General features: G+C 36.5%; 1 pseudogene; it reads right to left on the bottom strand.

Annotated features, from left to right (window-relative positions):
* Positions 1-10,028: 10,028 nt before the first annotated feature.
* LOC149153381 (methyl jasmonate esterase 1-like) lies at positions 10,029-10,624 on the bottom strand (annotated as a pseudogene).
* Between the last annotated feature and the right edge of the window lie 1,274 nt (positions 10,625-11,898).

The raw sequence follows: 11,898 nt of genomic DNA, 5'->3' as shown, positions 1-11,898 counted from the left end.
AGTTAAACCAGCTTGTGAACATCTTTTCTTTCTCATAAATGCTCCTACACATGAAACATAGGATTAAGCATGATAAATGTGCTCTTGACTCAACAACGTTGTACATTTGCAACCTTTCTTCTACCTACAATTTATTTATCCTAACATTTTTTCTTCACTTTACTGGGTGCATTTGAGTTTGCTGATCCTTTATTCCCTTTTATTTTGACAAGCAAACTATCTAATTCTAACCTTATAACTTCCAATGGCTCAGATTTAGCTGATGAGCTCATTTTTGTTCTCTACCTAACTACTGATCTGCCAAGGTTAAATAGTTTGGATAGATCATTATTCTCTATCTATCAACATGAAATTTAAAGCATGAATGAGTCAAGATTAAGCTATTTGACCATCATGGATTGTGGCATTTCTGACAAGCTGCACACAACCTTATTTTGCATAGTAAAGTAAAAAGTAGTGGCATTTGAATTTTCACACTTTCATGATCTGTTTTATTTCTTTTTGGGGTTCATATTTTTCACTCTTTTTTTTTTCTCTTTCTTTTTGTCATTTGATTATTCTTTTAGGACATGCCCTCTTTACATTTTTTAATTTTTAATATGGAAAACATTTTGCAGAAAGCAAAAGTATGTACAATATTACAAGACTAACCATATCCAATTCAAAATTATGAATCCTATTATTGTAGGACCCTAACAAGGCCCATGGGATGTAAAAAACCTCACAATTTGCAGACAGATGGTGCACCTATCATACAAGGGTTCCTGGGTACCTCTTAATTGTCAAATGGGCTCTCATTCATATATTTATGTCGATGAATCTTGATGGCTTCATTCCTAGTTAATGTAGCAATGTCATTTGATTATTCTTTTAGGACATGCCCTCTTTACATTTTTTAATTTTTAATATGGAAAACATTTTGCAGAAAGCAAAAGTATGTATAATATTACAAGACTAACCATATCCAATTCAAAATTATGAATCCTATTATTGTAGGACCCTAACAAGGCCCATGGGATGTAAAAAACCTCACAATTTGCAGACAGATGGTGCACCTATCATACAAGGGTTCCTGGGTACCTCTTAATTGTCAAATGGGCTCTCATTCATATATTTATGTCGATGAATCTTGATGGCTTCATTCCTAGTTAATGTAGCAATGTCAACAATGTTGTTTCGAAAAGGGATCTATCAAATCGATTCGAGATATTTGTGCGAGGCAGTGAAAAGGAGAACGATGGTCCTAAAGGGGAAGCTTGAGGAATTAGGGTTTAATTCAATTTAGCAGAAAAGGGAAATCAGTGTAAAAGGGATGAAAACTCTTATTGATCTCGTGTCATCTATTAATCACTCTAATTTATTTTGATTTCATATAAGTAATAATTTGCAAGGTTGTATCCTAAATATTGAATATGTGTTTGCAGGATTGGAATGCTAAAAAAATCTCTTGCTGGGATCCCTAATGTGTGATATTAGGAAATGAAGGCATCAAGGATGGGGGAAGGCCTCATCAAAGCTCTAAAGAGGATGATGCTTTCCACAAAAGGACTTGTCAAGGCCCATTAAACCTCCTATGATGAATTGAAAGGGTAGGGAGTGAGAACGTTGACCATGTGAAGAGTGTTTGGGTTTCTCATAAAAGATACAAGGTAGGAAGATAGTGCGTAGCAGGCTTTGGGAACCGGTCAACCATACCAAAGGCGTAACATCAAAAGTGGACATATGTATGTGAGGTAGAATAATAGACAAATAGGCTTGTCTCACGACTAGGCAACATATTGATAATGAATATCCTAGGGTTTCCAATAACCCTCAATGCTCTCCTCATGTCTTCTTTCTGGCACCATGTGAATGTTTCTCATCATAATGTTAGTGACCATGCTGAGATGAATTAGGCATGCAACAATCATTAGGATTGAGAAGGAATTAAGTAAGCTCAAGAGTCATGAGGGTAGCTGAAATTTCATGAGGGAAGGGCAGGGGTCATGGTAGGTGAACAATCACCTAATTTCCATAAATGCGCCCTCATGCCTCATTCACAAAGGGAATTTAGCACTTGAGTTGAGGCCAAGATAGATAATTGATTTATGCTTGAGAGTTAGAGCCACTCAGCTCTTGGCAGCTAGTAGAGTGGATTTGCAGTGGGGCTGGGGTTTTGGTATCACGCAACGGTATGAAAAGACCATGTTCCACTATTGGGTTTTGACCAATTGCATGATATGTATTTGAAGTTATAGTGATATTAATAAGATGTTATTTATCTTCAGCATTGATTCCCATGCTTATTCATGGTGGTTGTATTAGCTGTCTGGTACTTCACCATATTTGTATGTGTGGTTTCATATACTCAATATGTTATGGACTGATACATAGTGGTTTCATGTATGTTTCTGTTTCAAATCCGTGTTTACTTGTTCCTTTCCATGTCAGTGACCTATTGTGAACTACTTTGAAATTGACTTCTGGCATGTTCCTGTTTATTATGTCTGATGGGGTTTTAAATCACTAATCCCTCTCATGGTATATCTCTTCTTATTGTTACGGAGACTTCTTTGTACCTCTTTCTGCAATTGGTCAATCTTGGGTTGATTTTGTTTCACTTCCTGAGCATTTCATTCTTGTCCCACTTTGACATCTTCTCATTTTATAACCAAGAGTAGAAACATTCATGGTGGCAACGGGGCCCACATACCGGATGGGGCTCCTATCACAAAAGGTGTGAGGTCTAATTGGGACTTCACATCAGGGAGACCACTTAGTTGTTGGCAGTACATTTGGACCTGTCAATAGGCTACAAGCAACTTCCCTTCTACATTTGGTGTATAATTGATGTGTATATGCGCTTGGATTTTGGAATGTTGAAGAATGTTAGCACATGAATGATAAATGATGCCAAAATTGGGTGAACCACATATATATGTGTCTCTCTTGTTTTATGTGTTTCTATATTTGTGTTTCCGCAATATTTTGTGTATTTCATTGCTCCATAAATTAATTTCTAACATCGGGTTCCTTAATGCTCACTCTCACTAATGTGTCGGGCAATCCCTATCTTACTACCTTCTTTAGCACTGCAATAATGTATGCCTTATATTGGGTTAAGGATACAAGAAAAGCCACCTCATCCTTTATGTGCTTCAAAATATCTCCCCATGCATCATAAAATGTCATATCCCTCCTCATTTCTTCAAACTCAACTCCATGTGTTTGTATAACATCCATCATCTGGACCATTCTTTCCTCTATAAAGATAACCCTCTCTACCAATCTAGAGTCTTCTTGACTTATGGAACCACTATTGATCTAATGATAGAAATCTAGTTTTCTACTACGGTAACCAACCACTATTGATCTAATGATAGAAATCTAGTTTTCTGCTACAGTAACCTGCACATGCTCGTAGCACCCTACTTTTTCTCTACTTTGATACGACATATCGCATGCCTAGATACTTCTGACAGTTTTAGGTGGCCCATGATCTTTAGTCATGTAGCACCAACGTGTTTCTCACTATTGGCATGATACACTTAGTGATACTTCATCTGGACTACAGCTCACAAATCAACACTTGTTTTAAAGTATCTTAGATAAGTATTATAGCAGAATCAAACTTAATCCAAAACACACATGTATCTTTGTCCTCTACTTTACTTCCATTCACAAGTGTAAACCACAAGTTTAATTTACGGCATTAACCTTTATAAAACTAGCATCATTTATCATTCATGTGCTAACATTCTTCAACATTCCAAAATCCAAGCGCATATACACATCAATTATACACCAAATGTAGAAGGGAGGTGGCTTGTAGCCTATTGACAGGTCAAAATGTACTGCCAACAACTAAGTGGTCTCCCCGATGTGAAGTCCCAATTAGACCTCACACCTTTTGGGATAGGAGCCCCATTTGATATGTGGGCTTGGTTGCCACCATGAATGTTTCTACTCTTGGTTATAAAATGAGAAGATGTCAAAGTGGGACAAGAATGAAATGCTCAGGAAGTGAAACAAAATCAACCCAAGATTGACCAATTGCAGAAAGAGGTACAAACAAGTCTCCGTAACAATAAGAAGAGATATACCATGAGAGGGATTAGTGATTTAAAACCCCATCAGACATAATAAACAAGAACATGCCAGAAGTCAATTTCAAAGTAGTTCACAATAGGTCACTGACATGGAAAGGAACAAGTAAACACAGATTTGAAACAGAAACATACATGAAACCACTATGCATCAGTCCATAACATATTGAGTATATGAAACCACACATACAAATATGGTGAAGTACCAGACAGCTAATACAACCACCATGAATAAGCATGGGAATCAGTGCTGAAATACATAGTCTTTCAGAGTACCAGACAGCTAATACAACCACCATGAATAAGCATGGGAATCAGTGCTGAAGATAAATAACATCTTATTAATATCACTATAACTTCAAATACATATCATGCAATTGGTCAAAACCCAATAGTGGAACATGGTCTTATAAGATGTTATTTATCTTCAACACTGATTCCCATGCTTATTCATGGTGGTTGTATTAGCTGTCTCGTACTTCACCATATTTGTATGTGTGGTTTCATATACTCAATATGTTATGGACTGATACATAGTGGTTTCATGTATGTTTCTGTTTCAAATATGTGTTTACTTGTTCCTTTCCATGTCAGTGACCTATTGTGAACTACTTTGAAATTGACTTCTGGCATGTTCCTGTTTATTATGTCTAATGGGGTTTTAAATCACTAATCCCTCTCATGGTATATCTCTTCTTATTGTTACGGAGACTTGTTTATACCTCTTTCTGCAATTGGTCAATCTTGGGTTGATTTTGTTTCAGTTCCCGAGCATTTCATTCTTGTCCCACTTTGACATCTTCTCATTTTATAACCAAGAGTAGAAACATTCATGGTGGCAACTGGGCCCACATACCGGATGGGGCTCCTATCCCAAAAGGTGTGAGGTCTAATTGGGACTTCACATCGGGGAGACCACTTAGTTGTTGGCAGTACATTTTGACCTGTCAATAGGCTACAAGCCACTTCCCTTCTACATTTGGTGTATAATTGATGTGTATATGCGCTTGGATTTTGGAATGTTGAAGAATGTTAGCACATGAATGATAAATGATGCTAGTTTTATAAAGGTTAATGCCGTAAATTAAACTTGTGGTTTACACTTGTGAATGGAAATAAAGTAGAGGACAAAGATACATGTGTGTTTTGGATTAAGTTTGATTCTGCTATAATACTTATCTAAGATACTTTAAAACAAGTGTTGATTTGTGAGCTGTAGTCCAGATGAAGTATCACTAAGTGTATCATGCCAATAGTGAGAAACACGTTGGTGCTGCATGACTAAAGATCATGGGCCACCTAAAACTGTCAGAAGTATCTAGGCATGCGATATGTCGTATCAAAGTAGAGAAAAAGTAGGGTGCTACGAGCATGTGCACGTTACTGTAGCAGAAAACTAGATTTCTATCATTAGATCAATAGTGGTTGGTTACTGTAGTAGAAAACTAGATTTCTATCATTAGATCAATAGTGGTTCCATAAGTCAAGAAGACTCTAGATTGGTATAGAGGGTTATCTTTATAGAGGAAAGAATGGTCCAGATGATGGATGTTATACAAACACATGGAGTTGAGTTTGAAGAAATGAGGAGGGATATGACATTTTATGATGCATGGGGAGATATTTTGAAGCACATAAAGGATGAGGTGGCTTTTCTTGTATCCTTAACCCAATATAAGGCATACATTATTGCAGTGCTGAAGAAGGTAGTAAGATAGGGATTGCCCAACACATTAGTGAGAGTGAGCATTAAGGAACCCGATGTTAGAAATTAATTTATGGAGCAATGAAATACACAAAATATTGCGGAAACACAAATATAGAAACACATAAAACAAGAGAGACACATATATATGTGGTTCACCCAATTTTGGCTACGTCCATGAAGAAACAATCAATATTTCCTTTTATATTATCCAACAAAATTAAGAGATAAAACCTACAATAGATCCACTGTAATTTCCTCTTTGCTCTACACAGTCTCCTCTCTCTTTCTCTCTTAGTATAATGGTACACAACCACAATACAATTCCCTCATATAGACCGAGGGTTTACTTCTAGGGCAAAAAAACCTAAATTAACATAACTTCTACCATCAGATCATCCGCCTAATGAACGACCCAGATTGAATACGAAATTACAATATTTTACAAGGCAAAATTTCATCTATTTTTAGCTTCGGGGGCACTGCCCCCGAACCCCCACCAAGGGGGGCTCATAAAAGTTTCCATCGCCCTCCTTGTCCCCCCATGATGATGATTAAACATGTGGCATTACTGTCTAGTTAGGAACGAGGATCTAACATGGCTAAAACAAAAAAGCTTTTGTACAATCGGGAAGATAATCAAGCTCCACACCCAAGACTTGAGCTATGTGATGGGACTAGAGGTGCTAATATGTTAGGAAATTTATGTTGGGATGTGGAGAAATATTTAGATAAGATGAGTGCATGCTTGAATGAGGCTAAGGCAAATGTTGTATCTATCTATCTCATAGGGACAACAAAGTTGCGGTGGAGAATCAAGATGGAAGACTTGGCATTTGGTCATATTAGGGAGAGGATTTCCATGTGGTCATAAATGAAGGAAACTTTGTATGTGAGATTTGGTCCTAGGAATAAAGTGTTGATTGCTAGGAATCATCTTATGGCTTTGAAGCATGTGAGAAGGATTCAAGAATAGATAAAGGAGTTCTTAGGCCTTATGTTGAAGATGAAAGCAATGTCAAATGAAGATTAGTTCTACCATTTCATAAATGGATTGCAACCATGGGAACATATAGAGTTGATGAGGTAGAATGTATGAAATCTTGTAGAGGCTACCATTGCAGGATATAAACTTTTGGATTGTTATCAAGAAGGGAATTTTGGAAATAAGGATGAAGGAAGCCGTAGTGATAAAGGAAATAATAAGAAGGAACAAGGAAAGGGGATATGATGAAACAAAACATGCAAGTATCACAAAGGAGAAGAATCCCCTTTCATCTTGGATATGTGAAAAGGATCCTTTGGAAAAGAACGTCCCATTTAAATAGAAGGTGGTTTCATTAGAGAAAGAAGATGTGTCGACAATTTGACTATTACAAGTTTAGGATCTACAAAGAAGTCTATAGAAAAACAAGACAAGGACATGGCACAAATTGACTTTGTAATTATGTTAATGGAATTTAGATGGTAGCTATGATTGACAGTGGAGATACACATAAATTTGTGAGGGAAGATGTGCCAAGGGAGCTTGGATTGAAATTCAAGCTCGTCTAGGCATCCTTGAAGGCAATTAATTCGGGAGAAGTGCATGTGATTGGGAAAATTTAAGGTTCATATTAGAGAGTGGGAAAGAAAGACAAAATTCACCATTTTGAAAATGGATGATTATAAGTTGGTATTGGGACATGAGTTTTTGATTGTAAAGAGACTAGTACTGATTTTTCACATGGGATTTTTCTTCATTCTATTAGGATAATAACTAATTGTTATGAAGAATCTGAAAGGAGACATGGATTCAACTATTAGGATGACATTTATTAAGATGCATGAAAGGGTAGATCATGGGTTTGAGAGCGATATTTGTTAGAAGATGGATAAGATGGATACTTTATAATAGTCTTGAATTACATGACTCATAGCTTGGAGTCAAGAGTGGATAATTTGGAGGAGGATGAAACAATACCCATTGATTCTAGTGAGGACATGACTATCATCCATGAGGACTTATCTTGGTACAAATATGCCAAGGAGGAGGTTGGATCAGCCACGGATAATTTAGGAGGAAGTTGGCCATCTAATTCAGAGTTGGAGTGTCTTGTAGAAGAAGAAAAGAAGGAAAGATCGGTTCTCATCGACCATTGTTGAGGTATCATACAGAGAAGTATGGAGGTGTACTTCTAGAAGGTAAGATGGGATTTTGAGAGGGAGGTGGTTGTCATCATGACTATCAAACGTCACCTTCACTATGAGCCATGAGCAAAAATTGTTTGTTGTTGAAGTTAGATGGTGAGTCATAGGTAGGGTGCCTTCAGGGTACCACATGCACTTGGATATCATATGTGATGGGGTTACTTAGATGTTCTAAGATTCAAGGATATTACACTTATGTGAGCGACATGATTTTTGGTGGAGTTTGGTGCAACGATACGATTAACTACTTGATTAGCTAGGAACGACAAGGGGATCCAACACATGGAGGAAATGTAGGATTGGTTTTGGTAGATGTAGTCAAAGAAACCATCCAGGGAGTAACACTTCATCATCTGACACTTCGATTTCTGACTAAGGAAGTTATAGATTGGTGCTTTGCTAATGACAATATTTTGAGTGAGGGAGGATTTAAGGTCCTCAGGTTGAGCACACACTTAACCAAAGGAATGCAAGCATGATTACATGGAAATTATAAGAAATGAGATGATAGTTGCAAAATTTTAGGCAAATTTTCGGTTTTTGTGCAATCTAGGCAACATGGGTCCATGGGACGACCAATCGACATGATGGTAGTGGGTGTGCATGCACAACTGAGGTGAATCGACTTGAAAAGCTGGGATCGGCAAGGTGCACACACTAGAGATGAGTCCACTTATGGAACTATGTGGGAAAGAATTTGGTTAATATGATGTATCATGTGATGAGTGCATGCCCCCCTTATTATGTGAGGAGTGAAAAAAGTAGGGCAACCTTGGGAGGGACCAAACTAAAGTGGGTGAGAGTTGGAATGAACTGTGGTTTGGATCAACTTAAGTATGGCTAGACAAAATGTTTGTGCAAAGGCTAGCTTGGTTTATGGAGTGCAAAATGTGGTGCAAATCTAAGGGATGCACCCCTTGACCTACCAACGACACATATAAATAAACAATGGAGCAAATGAATTGAGGGAGCAGAGGAGATGATATGACAACACACATCACATCATCCACTCATTCGAATGATGATAGTTAGAATTTGAGCCATAGTTTAAGACATATGGAACGAGGAGGGACACAACTAGAATGAGGAAGTGAGCATTTTCCCTTCCAACCACTTGGTTGGAAGACAAACCGACAGGTCGTTCTGACAACTGAACCATGCGAGTAATGTTGTGATAGTGTGGATTGGGTGACAAAAACCCATGGTCATAGTTTTTGTGTGTAAAATTTGCTGTATATGGTTGAAAGACTTGGGTAGGGTCACAAACCATGCCAAGAACAATTTTGTTAAAAAATATTAGCATCTCTATTATATATTGTTTGGAATAAGGGTGACGAACCACTCCCCTTCTACATTTGTGTACAATTTATGTGTATATGTGCATGGATTTTGGAATACTAAAGAATGTTAACACATGAATGAAAAAATGATGCTAATGTTATGAAGGTTAATTATCCAAAACTAAACTTTTGTTTTACACTCGTGAATGGAAGTAAAGTAGAGGACAAAGATACACTTATGTTTTGGATTAAGTTTGATTTCGTTATATAGCTTATCTAAGACAATTTAAAAATGTTTATTTGTGAGGCGTAGTCTGGGTGAACTATTGCTAAGTTGGTTGGGAAATTAGTGAGAAACATGCTAGTGCTGCACGACTAGAGATCAAGGGATGCCTAAAAATGTGAGAAGTATCTAGGGGTGTGAGACCAATGACCCTTTTGGAATATGAAACCAAGATTCATCTCATTATATTGAAATAGATCCACACTAATGGAATGTCACCTGATTTTTGAGTTATCTTTGAAAATGGCAGTAGATTAAGGTTTGTAACTCCATGATATACTTCATTCTCTACCCCCTTCATAAATCATTTTCATGATTGTAGATGTTTGGTGGTCATAGTTGAAGTTTTTTTTTATAGAGGTTGACAATGGCCTGTGTTCATTTGTTTGCATGCCCAGATTTCATTGTAGAGGTTGATAGTCACACCTATTTCCTATTCACAACCCTAATTCTCATGTCCCAAGCTGGATTTGTCCCCTTAGTCCCTAGATGTGTTTCACTCTGATAAAAAATGCTCCCTTAACCTCATTTTCCAAAATAGACATACTTCTTCAAAGACACTTTTCTAGTGTGATATCCTTAGAAGGGATTTTGTTATAGATATACTCTAGCACAAAGTTCATGCCAAATATTAATGACATTGGTCTGTATGGTTATTTTTCAAATCCATACTTGAATTCTCTGTTTCCCTACATTTTATTCCTTTAATATACCTCATTTGTAAACTAGTTGAAGAGGGGTCATACTAGGAACATGCATAAAAGTAGTGACAAATATACTTGCAACAATTTTGTGTGGAAATTTCTCCATCATACAAGTCAAATACACTCCTCCCATATTGCGACTAACTACTATTACTTTCTCATCCTTCTTTGCACAATATTCCTCCCCATATCCATGTAGAAGAACTTTCATGACTTGAGTGAGTGGTTCATTGTACTCATCCAAGCTACAAATTTCCTCACCATCCTTTGGGTTGAATGTAGATCTCCCTAAAATTGATGGTTATGATTACATGGTTGGCCTTTTCAATCAAATCTGAGAGGCTTATCATATTTTGGTGCAAATATTTACATGTCATAGTGCCAAAAAAATTATGTAAATAGACAAATTGTTAATGATGCAATGAGGGCTATGTTGGAATCCTCGAAGGTGAAATAAAATACTGTGTACAAGAAACCACAAAATATGGATAATTATGCCACTATTTTATGCATAAATCTGTTTTTATTACTTATAGGATATATTTATTTCCTTTGTTAAATGTCAGATTTTTTCTTGTCATAATTAACTATAATAGGGGTAGTTTAATGTTTGGTATTGTAGTGCTTGTACTATAATATGGTTCTTCTTCATTAATTTCATTGGTATTAAAAAATAGAGGTTAAAATCATTGTAATATTAGGCTAATTCAATTATTTTAGGAAATATTTTCTTTTGTTTGAAGATGCATTCCATCATTTCCATCATTAGCATGGTGTTGACTGGCAAGAACAACTATAGTCCAATAAGATCAAACACACACTCATTTTTAATGGTTTGAAAATGGAATCTATTAAAGAGAGGAGGACAATGGATCTAATAATTCTACATCAGATAATGAGATATCCATAAGGAAGAATAAAGGCAATAAATAGTATGCCCTAATTGTTACATCAATAAGTGAAGATGTGAGCCATAATATTGTTTCCATCACATATTCTTATGGTGTTATAAATAAATTAAAAGACATGTTTGAATCACACTTAAAGTTGGAGCTTGTGGAACTTCCACTGAAACTATTAGACCTAGATTTGAAGGAAGATGACCCCATGGCCTTAACTTTTGAGATCAAATCCATCACACACGACATAGATGCCACAAGAGTAAAGATACAAATTCCTCTTCAACCTTCATCAAGGTCCTATACCTGACATACTGTAGGTTTTAAACCTACACAATTAATTGTTGCAAACAAATTCTTAATTAAAACAAAATAGATGCAACTGCAAACACACATATTAACAAATATATTTTATCCTAGAAACCCAAAACTGGGAAAACTAGAAAGATTTTTCAACATATATTCTTATGTATAGTATTACAATAAATATATATCCTATGGCATCCAAGAATTTTCAATCGATTAACACTACATTAGAATATAACTGTATTTCCTTAACGAGAACTACAAAACCATGGGAAAAAACACCATGCACCACAAAGCTGCTTTTAGCAAAAGTCGTGTGTCAAAAACAAATGCAAAATACCACCCATTATTTTTTGGGCTGTAGCCCCATAACCCTCATATAAGGGGATTTTCACCCCCTTTCAAGCCCCTCAAACAAGGGAGTTGCGACCCTCCCTATGACCCAC

This window comes from Pinus tabuliformis, chromosome 9 (assembly GCF_031772625.1).
Source record: "Pinus tabuliformis cultivar Carrire ecotype Pingquan chromosome 9, CPIR1, whole genome shotgun sequence".
NCBI lineage: Eukaryota > Viridiplantae > Streptophyta > Pinopsida > Pinales > Pinaceae > Pinus > Pinus tabuliformis.
Note: the sequence above shows the minus strand (reverse complement) of the source record. Positions and strands in the feature narration are given on the sequence as shown.